Source organism: Trichosurus vulpecula, chromosome 1, assembly GCF_011100635.1.
Source record: "Trichosurus vulpecula isolate mTriVul1 chromosome 1, mTriVul1.pri, whole genome shotgun sequence".
NCBI classification, from domain to species: Eukaryota; Metazoa; Chordata; class Mammalia; order Diprotodontia; family Phalangeridae; genus Trichosurus; species Trichosurus vulpecula.
This window is the reverse complement of record NC_050573.1, coordinates 245,032,170-245,043,491: the sequence shown is the minus strand read 5'-3', so window position 1 is coordinate 245,043,491 and position 11,322 is coordinate 245,032,170. Positions and strand designations below refer to the sequence as shown.

At 39.7% G+C, this 11,322-nt stretch overlaps 1 pseudogene; it reads right to left on the bottom strand.

The window, feature by feature from the left end:
* Nucleotides 1-10,670: 10,670 nt before the first annotated feature.
* Nucleotides 10,671-11,074, bottom strand: LOC118834979 (annotated as a pseudogene).
* Between the last annotated feature and the right edge of the window lie 248 nt (nt 11,075-11,322).

Genomic DNA, 11,322 nt, shown 5'->3' with positions numbered 1-11,322 from the left:
GGCCTTAAACAGTACCATTACTCACTGCATCATTTTATCTTTTAGTCAGCCCCTTTGAAATCCACCACGATTCCATATGTGCTTTCCTGACCAAAGAAAGTGCTGCTTGGCTCTGGGTGTGATGCCAGGAGTTAAAAATCCAAGACATTCTAAAAATATTAATGAAAGATGAACATCTATAAAAGATGGAAGGAGAGGTATCACAATAACAAAGGGAATCCAGAGAAACACAAAGCAGTTAATTACACAGGTGGAATTTTTTTAAGTGGTTCTGTTTGAGGGAAAAAAAGGAACTACCATAGAAAATATTTTACATCACTAAGAAATTTAAAGTTCCTACTGAAAATGTTCTACAATAAAAACCAGAATCAAAATATCAATTAAGAGTAGCACCAAAATAACAAGGAGGAGAAGGAGGAATATGACCAATTCAGAACTAAATTTCAGTATCATTATAACTGAAGAAAGGTATAAATCCTCACCTTCAAGGGTAAATAAGACTCAGTTGGGGAATGGCTGAACAAATTGTGGCACATGAAAAACAATGGAATATTACAGAGCTGTAAGAAATGATGAACATGATGAATCCAGAGAAGCATGGGAAGATATATGAACTGATGCAAAGTACAGTTAGTAAAACCAAGAAAACAATCTACACAATGATTGCAACAATAAAAATGGAAAAAAAAAGTCACCACAAAACAACATAGAGTGAACACTGCAATGCAGACCATGTCACACATACCTCTACCCCACCCAACAAACTCCACTGGCTCCCTATCACCTCCAGGATCAAATATAAAATCCTCTGTTCAGCATTCGAAGCCCTTCATAATCTGCTCCCTTTCCCTTTCCAGTTTTCTTATACCTTATCCCTACTCATGGACTTTGTGATCCAGTGACAATGACCTCCTAGCTTTTCCTCCCCAATGACACTCCATCTCCAAAGGGACATTTTCACAGACTGTCCCCATCCCTGGAAGGCTCTCTCTCCTCATCTCTGCTTCCTGGCTTCCCTGGATCCCTTCAGGTCCCAGCTAAAATCCCACAATCTACAGAAAGACTTCCCCAACCCCTCCTAATTCTAGGGCCTTCCCTCATGTTGATTATTCCCAATTTCTCTGGTATAGCTTGTTTGTAAATAGTGGTTTGCATGTTGTTTCCCGCATTCCCCTCAGAGCTCCTCTAGAGCAAGGATTGTTTGTTTTTTTTTTTTTTTGCCTCTCTTTATTTTTTTTTCTTTATTTTTGCTTCTCAGCACTTACGGTGCCTGGCACATAGCTGGCACTTAATAAATGTTTCTTGACTGACTGGCTAAGAACAAGCATGGCCCCCAAAAAGAAATATAAGAGGACCCCTCCTTTCATTGTTTTCCAGAAATGGAAAGTCCACAGGTGTGGAAGATTGCTTATATTTTTAGATTTTTTTTTCAATGTATGGCTTGGTTTTGCTGATTTTCCCCATTTTCCTTTTTTTTTTTAAAAAAAATTCTTTATTATTTGGAATGGCTTTCTGGGAAGAAGGAGATAGAGGGATACTAGTAGAAATTTGGACCATGTAAAAGCAGAGGATGTCAATAAAAATTATTTTTTTAAAAAGAAAATCAGTGAAGATTAGATCAAATGTGTTCAATTCTAGACATTTTCATTTTTGATCAGACAGAATAAGATCACAGGATCAGAGATTTCAATCTGGAAGAGACTTCAGAGGTCATGTCTTCCCATCCCTTCATTTTAAAACAAAATAGGAATCTGAATCCCTAATAGGTGGAGTGATTTGCCTGAAGTCACTCAGATGAAAAGTAACAAAGTCAGGATTTGAACCCAAATGCTGGGACTCCAAATTCAATGCCCTTTTCACTACAGTAGGCAGGCATTAGGCTTTTCATTAGCCTACATTTAGGTAGGCTAAGGGGCCAAAGCATCACAGGATTTAGAGTTGGTTGTAATCCTGAGATGATCTTTTCCTGCCCTCCCTAAAATAATCTAGTCCTGCTCTTCCATTTTACAGATAAGGAAACTGAGACCCCAAGTGGTTTGCCTGTAGTCAGATTCAAACCCAGGACTCTAATCCAGTCTCCTTTTGGATAGATCTATGAGAACAACAAGACAGACTGCCCACTTAAGCAGTTGATTGATGAGGGAGCATTAAAAAAATTAAATATTTATAGCTTGGTTAAACGATGACTAGCAGGGGACATAATAAATATCTACTCAAATTTAAAGGTGTGAAAATCAAGAAGATAAGGAATTGTTTAGCATGATTCAAGAGAACAAATAATTGGGAGTAATGGAGTCATTGAAAAGATAGGAACACTTGGGCTGAGTATTGGAAAATACTTCCTGATGAGGCGGTTCTGTTAGTTTGTATATTGAATTTCCTAGGAGAATTGGTAAAAATCTATATCAATTGAGACTTAAATTAGATAGCTCAAAATACTGCAAGGTCACAGGCTCTTAGGGCTAAAAATTACTTGGAAATAGCCATCTAGCCTATCTCTCTACCTTCAGACCATATTACAGCTAACCCATCCCTACCAGATGGGAATACGTTCATTTTTCGAAACCTTGCAAAGTCTTCATAGCTTTCTGGAGAAACCCATTTAATCACAGTTTTCAACAAGTTATACCCATTCTAAATTCCTCATGCCATATCTTAAATCCACATTTTATTGGGTTCAGGGCCTTGGAGATCGTTTATTCCAACTCCTCGTTTTAAAGATAGCAAACAAGAGCCACCAAGAAGCTGAGTGACTTCTTCGAATCACATGACTTGTTAGTCACGGAACCAAGACTAGAACCCATAGAACCTTACATTTAAAAGAACCTTCGAGATCATCAAGGCCAATCTTCACCTGAAGCTAAACTCCAAGCTTAGTTCTCTTTTTTGAAAAGTATTTTTAAAAGCTGCACTCTAATTTTCTTAGGGCAAGTCTATGCCCCAGATGAGGATAGACCCATGAGTAGATTGAGTAATTAACCACCTTTATGGAGGGATGTGATGGGATTTCATGAGGTCTGCCTGACCAAAATAACAAGTATCAATCTGAATTTCTGACTTTTAGAGACCCTTCCGGACATATGTGTATTTTAATGGGCTGATGGAATTGAGCTAATTGGCAGAAATACACATTAGCTACATAGCACATTAGAACCCAATTTAACCCATTACCACCCATTAACAAACTGACTAGTTAGAAAATAACTAAATTTCAATGGAAAAATCAGGATAGGCAAATGAATCCAGAGGATGCAGAACTACAGTGGTGGAGCCCTGAACAGTCAGGAAAAAGCACAAAGTCATGAAGGACTCCAGAGGGTGAATGTCAAGGTCAAGTAAAAGGCATGCCTAAGGAAGGATGAGAAGGGATAGTATACAGGGAGCAGAAATAAAGTCTGCCTCCTGCCCAGCTTTGTCTTGGAGCTGCCCTGTCCGAAAAGTCCGGTTTACAAAGCTTCCTTGTTTCTCCAATCACTTGATAACTCTCTGAAAGGGTATCAGGTCGGAATATCCCATTAGAAGGTGATGTTTGATATGATGATACCAATCCAGTTTCTACCACAGTATATTTGTCTGTAATGATACAATATCAGATGAGAGGTCCGTACCTTATAAGGCCAAATTCTCAGGGTGGTCACTGTTAAAATGTGAACTATGAAGTAACTATATAACAGGTCCAACAATGCTTATATTATGATATCAAACACTGACAAATATTCAATTATATATATTAATCATATATTAATCACCTACTATTTGCAAGACACTATGCTAGGTACAGGAATAAAATAAAATTAATGACATAGTTCCAGCCTGCCTTCAAGAAGCCACATGTGTGCTCTATCAAATCTGATAGATCAACTTCTAACATGATTCTTTTTTCAGAGTTCAGTTCCCTAGGATCTTAAATCCTTTATCATAGAACTGTATCCTGTAGCCATAAATAGCAAGAAAAGCTACCATTTCTCAATAATGTTTCCATAAGAGTGAAGAATGCATCATTTTAAAAGAATAGAGACCTTTTAAAGGAAAGAATTCAAACGTCTCTTTTTTCCCCAAAGCTGATGAAATAAAAATGAAAGACTACAACATCCTGGGACACAAGAAAACAAGAAACAAAATATTTCCATGTGATGCTTTGTGACAGACTTGGATGAGTTGGCCACAGTGAGTGGGCAAGGACCAGTCCATCTCTTGCAACAAGCCCATGTCTTGTAGGGTTAGTTGAGTTTGTGTCATCTGACCTGGGATCCAAGTACTTTTTCCACCATTTTCACAGTCAGCACCTTCCCTACAACCTAGGACCCTGAAAGGGCTAGGCCCCATAACAATGTGTCTTCCTACCTTCTTCCCTTTCACATGCTCCCCCAGTAGCAGCTCATCACCATCTTAGGTTTGAAAAATGGGTCTGGCTCAATATGTTTTAGAAAAACAAAATTTATTTTTATCCAAAATTAATGGGTTAAAGAGAAAGAAAAATTCAAAATACAGTCACAATTGAAGTTTGTATGTCTCAATAATACTTACTGTATCAGTCTTTTAGTGTTTTAGTTTCAAATTCTGTATTGTACTTAATCTCAAAGGACAATCTATTTTTGCAGATTTCATCTCATGTCAACTTAAATAAGAGTAGGAATCAATTGAGACAATCAATGGGTCATCTTATCACTCCATCCTACTTCAAATAATAGACAAAGATGCTACACCCTGATAGCTTAACCAGGTGACAATACCTCAATTAGATTAGTCAAAAGTTTTAGACTGGATTTGAAAAGTCTTTTACCAATTTAGAATGCCTTGAAAGCCACTGGATGGAATGGAATGACCTTAAATGTGAAACGCAGATTGATTGGTTAGGGAGATTGGGTCATGACAGTTGACTTGTAATTGGGAAACCATGTGCCAAAAGTTCCAGACAAGTGCCTAAGATGGAACCACTTGTTTAGAGGACAGTGAAGAATCCAGAGACCCCACCCTTACATTGAGATAGCAGACTGAGTTCCCAGATTGATATGACCCTCCTAATCCAAATCCAGATAAGAAGCTTCTTTCAGTGGAGATCCCAGTAGCATTCTAAATTTGAGTTCTACTTCTCAATATATTCTTCCACATTATCAACCATTTCAAACTCTAAATAATCAAAGCAATGAATATAATCTACTGGTCATGTTACGAGATTTTTATTTTAAATGTTTCTGAAAAGTCAGGTCAGTCCTGGTCAAAGAAAATTCTTAGGAAGGAAATGGATAATCCTGATCATATGTAAATTGATGACCCATATACTTCACAATAGCAATTTTGGAAAGTACCCGTAAAACATCTAATAGTGAGGCTACAAAATTAATTTGGACTTTTCCTAAAGTAGCTTGTCATTCCTACAGCTACCTGTGCAGTGAAGCTGCCCCCTCATGTAGCCATGGGGGTGTCATTGTGTGCCTCCCAGGGAGGAAGAATAGATATCTTTAGCCTCTTCTTCCCCCACCCTTCTACAAAGGAGATTTTAACCTGCCAGGAGGGGAAGTAGGAGAGTAGAGGTTTGGCTGCCCTCCTCTCCTCAGAAAAATGGAGCACTGGGCTAGAATCATACCTATCTACTCCCTTAAATATTGTTAGTCTAGGGGATGTGGTTTTCAGGTTCAAGCTAAATTTTTAATCACTGTTCATTAATGGGGAAAGAAGAAGCCAAACTTTATGTCCAAGGCTTGACTCCCTTCCCACCGAATAACTGTTCCACCATGAACACATACAGCAGATAGCAAAGAAATCTATTTGTCCAAGTCCAAGATAGCAAAACAAAAGTTGGAGAAAATATACATAGGAAAATATATACCAGACAACAGAGAAATGAAGGAGCTATCCCTTTGGAAGGAAGGTGACTCAGCTTAACTAAGAGAGACAGTACCAGATCTTACCAAGGGGAAATTTCCCGACATTCCCAAAGTGTAGCAAGATGGGAATAGGGATGTGATGCTAGCTCCTCTCATGTCAGCTTCTTGTCGGAATCTTATTTCCCCTCAGCAACCAGAAGTGGGGGGTGGGGGGGAGGGCGGCACCTCATCCTTCTCCTCTATCAAAGTTGGATGCCAAAAATACCTGAAAAGACCCCAGAGACTTAAAGAGACTGAAGAGAATATAGCCCCTTACTTTTCCCACTCTCACCGACTCCATCCTGCCCTTCATGCAGGTGCAGGGCACTGATCTCCAACAATGGGGAGAGCATCCCAAACCAATGGGCTTTGGGACTTGAGTTACACCCGTAATCATAAATAGCCCCAAAAGAATAGGTCAGCAGTGACTGAAACACAGGAAGTAAGAGTAACTAGAATCTACTTTTTCAGCACTCAATTAGGAGAATAAGAATCTTAGCCTTATATGAGAATCTAGACTCTGTAGGTATCCATTGCTCCTCATTCCTCCTTCCTTCACCTCAAAGTTGATCATTCTTAATGTGCCTTATACATTACCCTCTTGGGGATGCACAAAGGAGGGGATCTCCCTCCTCCCCTTTCCCACTTCAGAGCAGGCACAAATATTTTCTGACTTTTTTCCTCTCAGCTATGACTACCATTCCAATTAGCTACTGAGCTAGAACTTCAGTAGGATGCTAAAAGGGCAATCTCTATCCATTGATCCTCTTCTCCCTTCCAGCCCTGAAATGTAAAGATGACTTGCTGAGCTAGGAAAGAGAAAGAGGAGAGGAAATGCCCATCCCCCTACTTGGTCACAAGTTGTGAATTCGCAGCAAGTCTGTGTCTCAAATGGAGCTGACTCTTGTTTGTGTTTCATTTCCTTCGGTACAGGGCCTTATGAGGTCTGGAAAGGCAGCTGCTATCTTTCCTTTCATGGGAACTAGAGCAGTGGGATAATCACTGCCAGAGCTAGCAGAAACGTTAGCAGAGGAAGACTGACTGGAAGGAGAGGGAGAGACAGAAACAGAGAGAGAGAGAGAGACAAAGACAGACAGAGGAACAGAGAGAGGCAGAGAAAGATGAGAAGGAAGAGGAGGAGGAGGAGGAAGAAAAGATGAAGAAAAAGAAGAAAAGGGAGAAGACAAAGAAGAGAAAGGAGAGACAAGAGGGGGGAAGAGAGGCAGAGACTGAGAACACAGGGAAAGAAAGAACCCAGTTGGCACCCATGGGCTGTCCTCAGTGGAGGAGAAATATAAAATAGTTAATGAGTAACCCTGTTGCAAATATCCTAATGAAACTTAAATACTAGCCTCTGTACTGATTGTAGTCATTCTATTGAATCATTTTATTGGTTAATATTCCCCTTTCTATTCTAAATATTCTAAAACTGCCTGTTTCTTACCTGATTCATCTTTGTACTCAGGCTCCTTTTATCTTTCTCTTCCTCTTAGGTGCATCTGGTGGCATCTGGTGGCTCCATAAATAGAGAACCCAGCCTGGAGTCAGGAAGGCCTGGGTTCAAATTACACCTAAGACATTTCCTAGCTGTGTGATCCTGGACAAGTCATTAACCTCTATTTGTTTCAGTTTCCTCGGCCGTAAAATAGGGAATAATAGTAAGACCTACCTCCAGGGGTTATTGTGAGGATCAAATAAGATAATATTTGTAAAAGGCACTTAGCATGGTGCCTGGTACATAGTAGGCCTTATATAAATGCTTATTCTCACTTTCCTTACCACCTTGGTGAGGAGGATTCCTTACATAAAAGTCAAATTAAGAACTGTTCCACAGGAAGGAGTAGAATGAAACACTAGAAGCCTAGTCCTACCATTGGGGAGACAGACAAACTCTGAGCAACAAATCCAGGACAAACTGTGAGGTAATATAAAAGACCATCACCAATGCCATCCAAGGTCCAGACCCCATGGCCTCCACCTTGTGGTACCTAATTAGCTGCTGTGCTAGATGGATTCTAGACTCATGACTATCATCTGGAAAAATGCCTTCCTAACCCTTGACCATCCAATTCCAGATGAGAAAGACTCTTTCTTAAACGCACCTCAAAGCTATCTCTCCCTTGAGTTTCAGATCCTAGCATGCTCCACCCCTTCTCTAGAAATTTCCAGTCTCGGGTCTCCTGGACGTTCATCCTTTCTCATATTCTTCCCTGCATTTTCTATTCTGCCTCATCTGTTAAAAGCTTTGCTATAGCAGGTTCTTTAAAAAAAATTATAAATGTATAATATATATTATAATATTTTTATACATTTTTATTATAGATGCTGGGAGATTGACCAATTCAGATTTGGAAAAGTTGGTTTTGTGGTTTAATATTAAAGTGGTAGCCCAAAGGCAAGTATCTGGGCACATGTACATATGAACTTACTCTTTAAATGTGTATGTACTCCCTTTATTAAGTTGCATATTGCAGTCATTGATTTGGAAAAAAATATTGTGTTTTTAAGGCTGGAGTAAAACTGGAGGAATTGGGAAAAATTAGTCCTCTGACTATGATTGTTCAGGAAATACTTTATGAATTATGAACTTTCATCTGACTCTTCTTACACCTAGTCAAGAGGGAAGTTGTTTTATCCCCCAAATTAAAATGGTGGTGGAAATCCTTCAGAAATTTGGTGAGTTAATCCATCAGTATATGTTTGTCTATGTTAGGGCTTTTTTCCCCACAAAGGGAGTAAAAAAAAATTTAAATCCTGACTCAATGCATTACTAACCCTTTCTGTGTGTATGTATGTATGTATATATATATATATATATATATATATATATATATATATATACATATATTTATATGTTTTACATATGCATTTTTAGTTTTACTAATTAGAATTATTTATAGATGCAATTAAGTAAAAGAGGAATTTTATAGATTGTAAATTCTAACAGAATGGCAACTGGTTTTGATGTGATTCTAATTAGAGCAATTCTATCATTCCAGTGATAAAATTATCATAGTAGAATGAGGAAGATAGTTCTATGCAGAAGTGGTGAGTAATTTAATAATATTTTGTGGTGGATTTTTTTAATGCATTCACTACTGACTGACAAACTGGAAAATACATTAGGATATTATGAATTCAGAATGCAACAGAATTTATTTACAGAATACATTTGAGATCCTTTGACCATCCCTGGACCTGGGAGGTAGCAAAGGAATGGCACCCTATTTCCTGGATTCATCCATCATCATATTGGGGTTGGACCATTCAGGTGTGAGCACTAGAAAGTAGAGAGGGAACTAATTTGGGAGATGAGATTTCAAGTAGTTTCAATGCCAATTTTTCAGGTGCCAAGTGGAGAGTGTGATGGGACACTTTTGACATAGACTAGCACCTAAGCAGTCTAGTCCTGAAACAACTTTCTAGGGACATGAGTAATGCACAGTAGAGAACTGAATGTGTCAGATGGTTGATAATTTAGGGAGAAGGCTGAGGGGATGGGGAGAGAGGACCATAATCATAAAAGAATTCTCTCCAAAAGTTATTAAACCCAAGAGATGGAAAAGGAGTTTTGTAGTATTGAAAGAGGATGATAACCAGAAGTACTGAGGGAGGCAAATGGGAGATGGGGATTAGGAGGAATGGAATGTCAAGGCTTGAAGAGTACAGTGAGGTGGAATGGAGAGGGAGACTTCAGTGTGGAAGCAACCTGAACAAAGGCAAGAGATATGTAAGTGATATAAACTGTTCATCTTCCTTGCTTATTCCTTGTTCATAGACACAGCCTGTGACCTATCACTGTGAGGTCTAGGTTTACACAAACTGAGTTCAATCTTGGTAGTAGCCTCTGAATCACATCTCTATAGCTCATCTTCCCTACTTACAGAATTGCCTATAGAACCTTAGAATATAGCTTACATCCTGGTCTCCACAGACGTGGCTAAAAGAGCCCCAGTACACATAGGTAATTGTATATTGGGTATAGAATAGCCTTTATTTTACCACAATGAAAATGAAAAATACTATAAAGGATTCACAGCAACCCATTAAAAATCCACATAATTCTCCCTCTCTGGTTAGTCCCACCTTGCTCCTAACTTTTCATTGCTCCCCCTATTCCACAACTTGGGATCTTCTCAGAAGCTAAATAAACTTGAGGTTGCCAGAAAATTCAAACTCCAATAAGGCACATTCCCAAAAAGATCATTGATATGTCAAGATCTTCTACAGGCCTCCAGCATTATGATGCCATGCTAAAGGCTTGTAGTCATCTCTCCATCTCAAGGAAATAAACTTGTGGCTGCCAGAGAGGCAACTCACTCCTTTCCCGTTTCAACTACACCAAATGAATAACTCACAACAGTAGCAGAAGGCAAAGTCCAAGTTATTGTTTCTCTTTATCATGGTTCAGTGCTTTGCTCTTCCTTCATCTCAGGGATTATAATGAATGATCCTCCTCTCTTTGAGAGGCTGGAGGTATGAATGTGTCAATTAAAACCAAAAGCCAGGAAACTTGTCCAATTTTCTCAAGGATTTTTTTTTTGCATCTGAGTGACTGACTATGGGATCTGCTTTACTGGCTTGGGACCAGCCATCAGATGCAGTTTAAAAAAATACAGAATGGGCTTCAACCAGGACCAGGACAGCACCATATGTTTTCCATTTCTGGAGGGTTCCTTGACCAGAGTCAATTGGTACAAAACACTGGGGTGGGGAGGGGGATGAGGTGCAGAAATGAGGCAATCTGGTGTTGAGTTCGGGGGCAGCCATTGGTGGAGTTGACAGTGAACAAGTGGGCTGGCTTCAAGCTGTTTCCTCCTCATAGGTCCTAACACAGACTTCGCTGCCATGGATTAGTGTCAAAATGAGCTTTCCATTCTGGAGCTCTCAGATGAGTGTGGTCTCCTGCCCATCCCACTTCTGGATGTGGATGAGTTTGCCTCATCCAGTGTGTTGAGCGACTTGACCTTCCTATCGTCAGCTGCTGTCTCATCAAACTCTACTCCCAGCTTGAAGGAGATCTTGGTGTTCTTGAAAGTGCTCTGAGACTTGACAGTGATGGTGTCCCCACTGACCTCAATGATGGTAGCGGGCTTGGTCATGCTGGTCACCTGCCTTGCGGCAAAGCCAACACCAATGGACTTCATGTGGTCATCAAAGTTCTTGCTGTCAACCTGCTTCCAGGTGCCAACGAAAGCATCTGCCATGGTGCTAAGCTAGAGAAGACAAGGCTGGGCTGGGCTGGGATGCACCAAGCTGAAAGGGGCTGGGCTAAGTTAAGCCATAGGCAGGCCAGCAGGGGAGAAGAGAGGGAATGCAGAAAGGTTCCCAGCTCTCTAAAGGATTTCTTAATGGGAATACTCACATACTTCATAGAGAAATGTAAACAAAGCCTCACCTCCCTCTAACCTCATCAATTTGTTCAGGTGTCTCAGATCAACCTTCTTTATTGAAA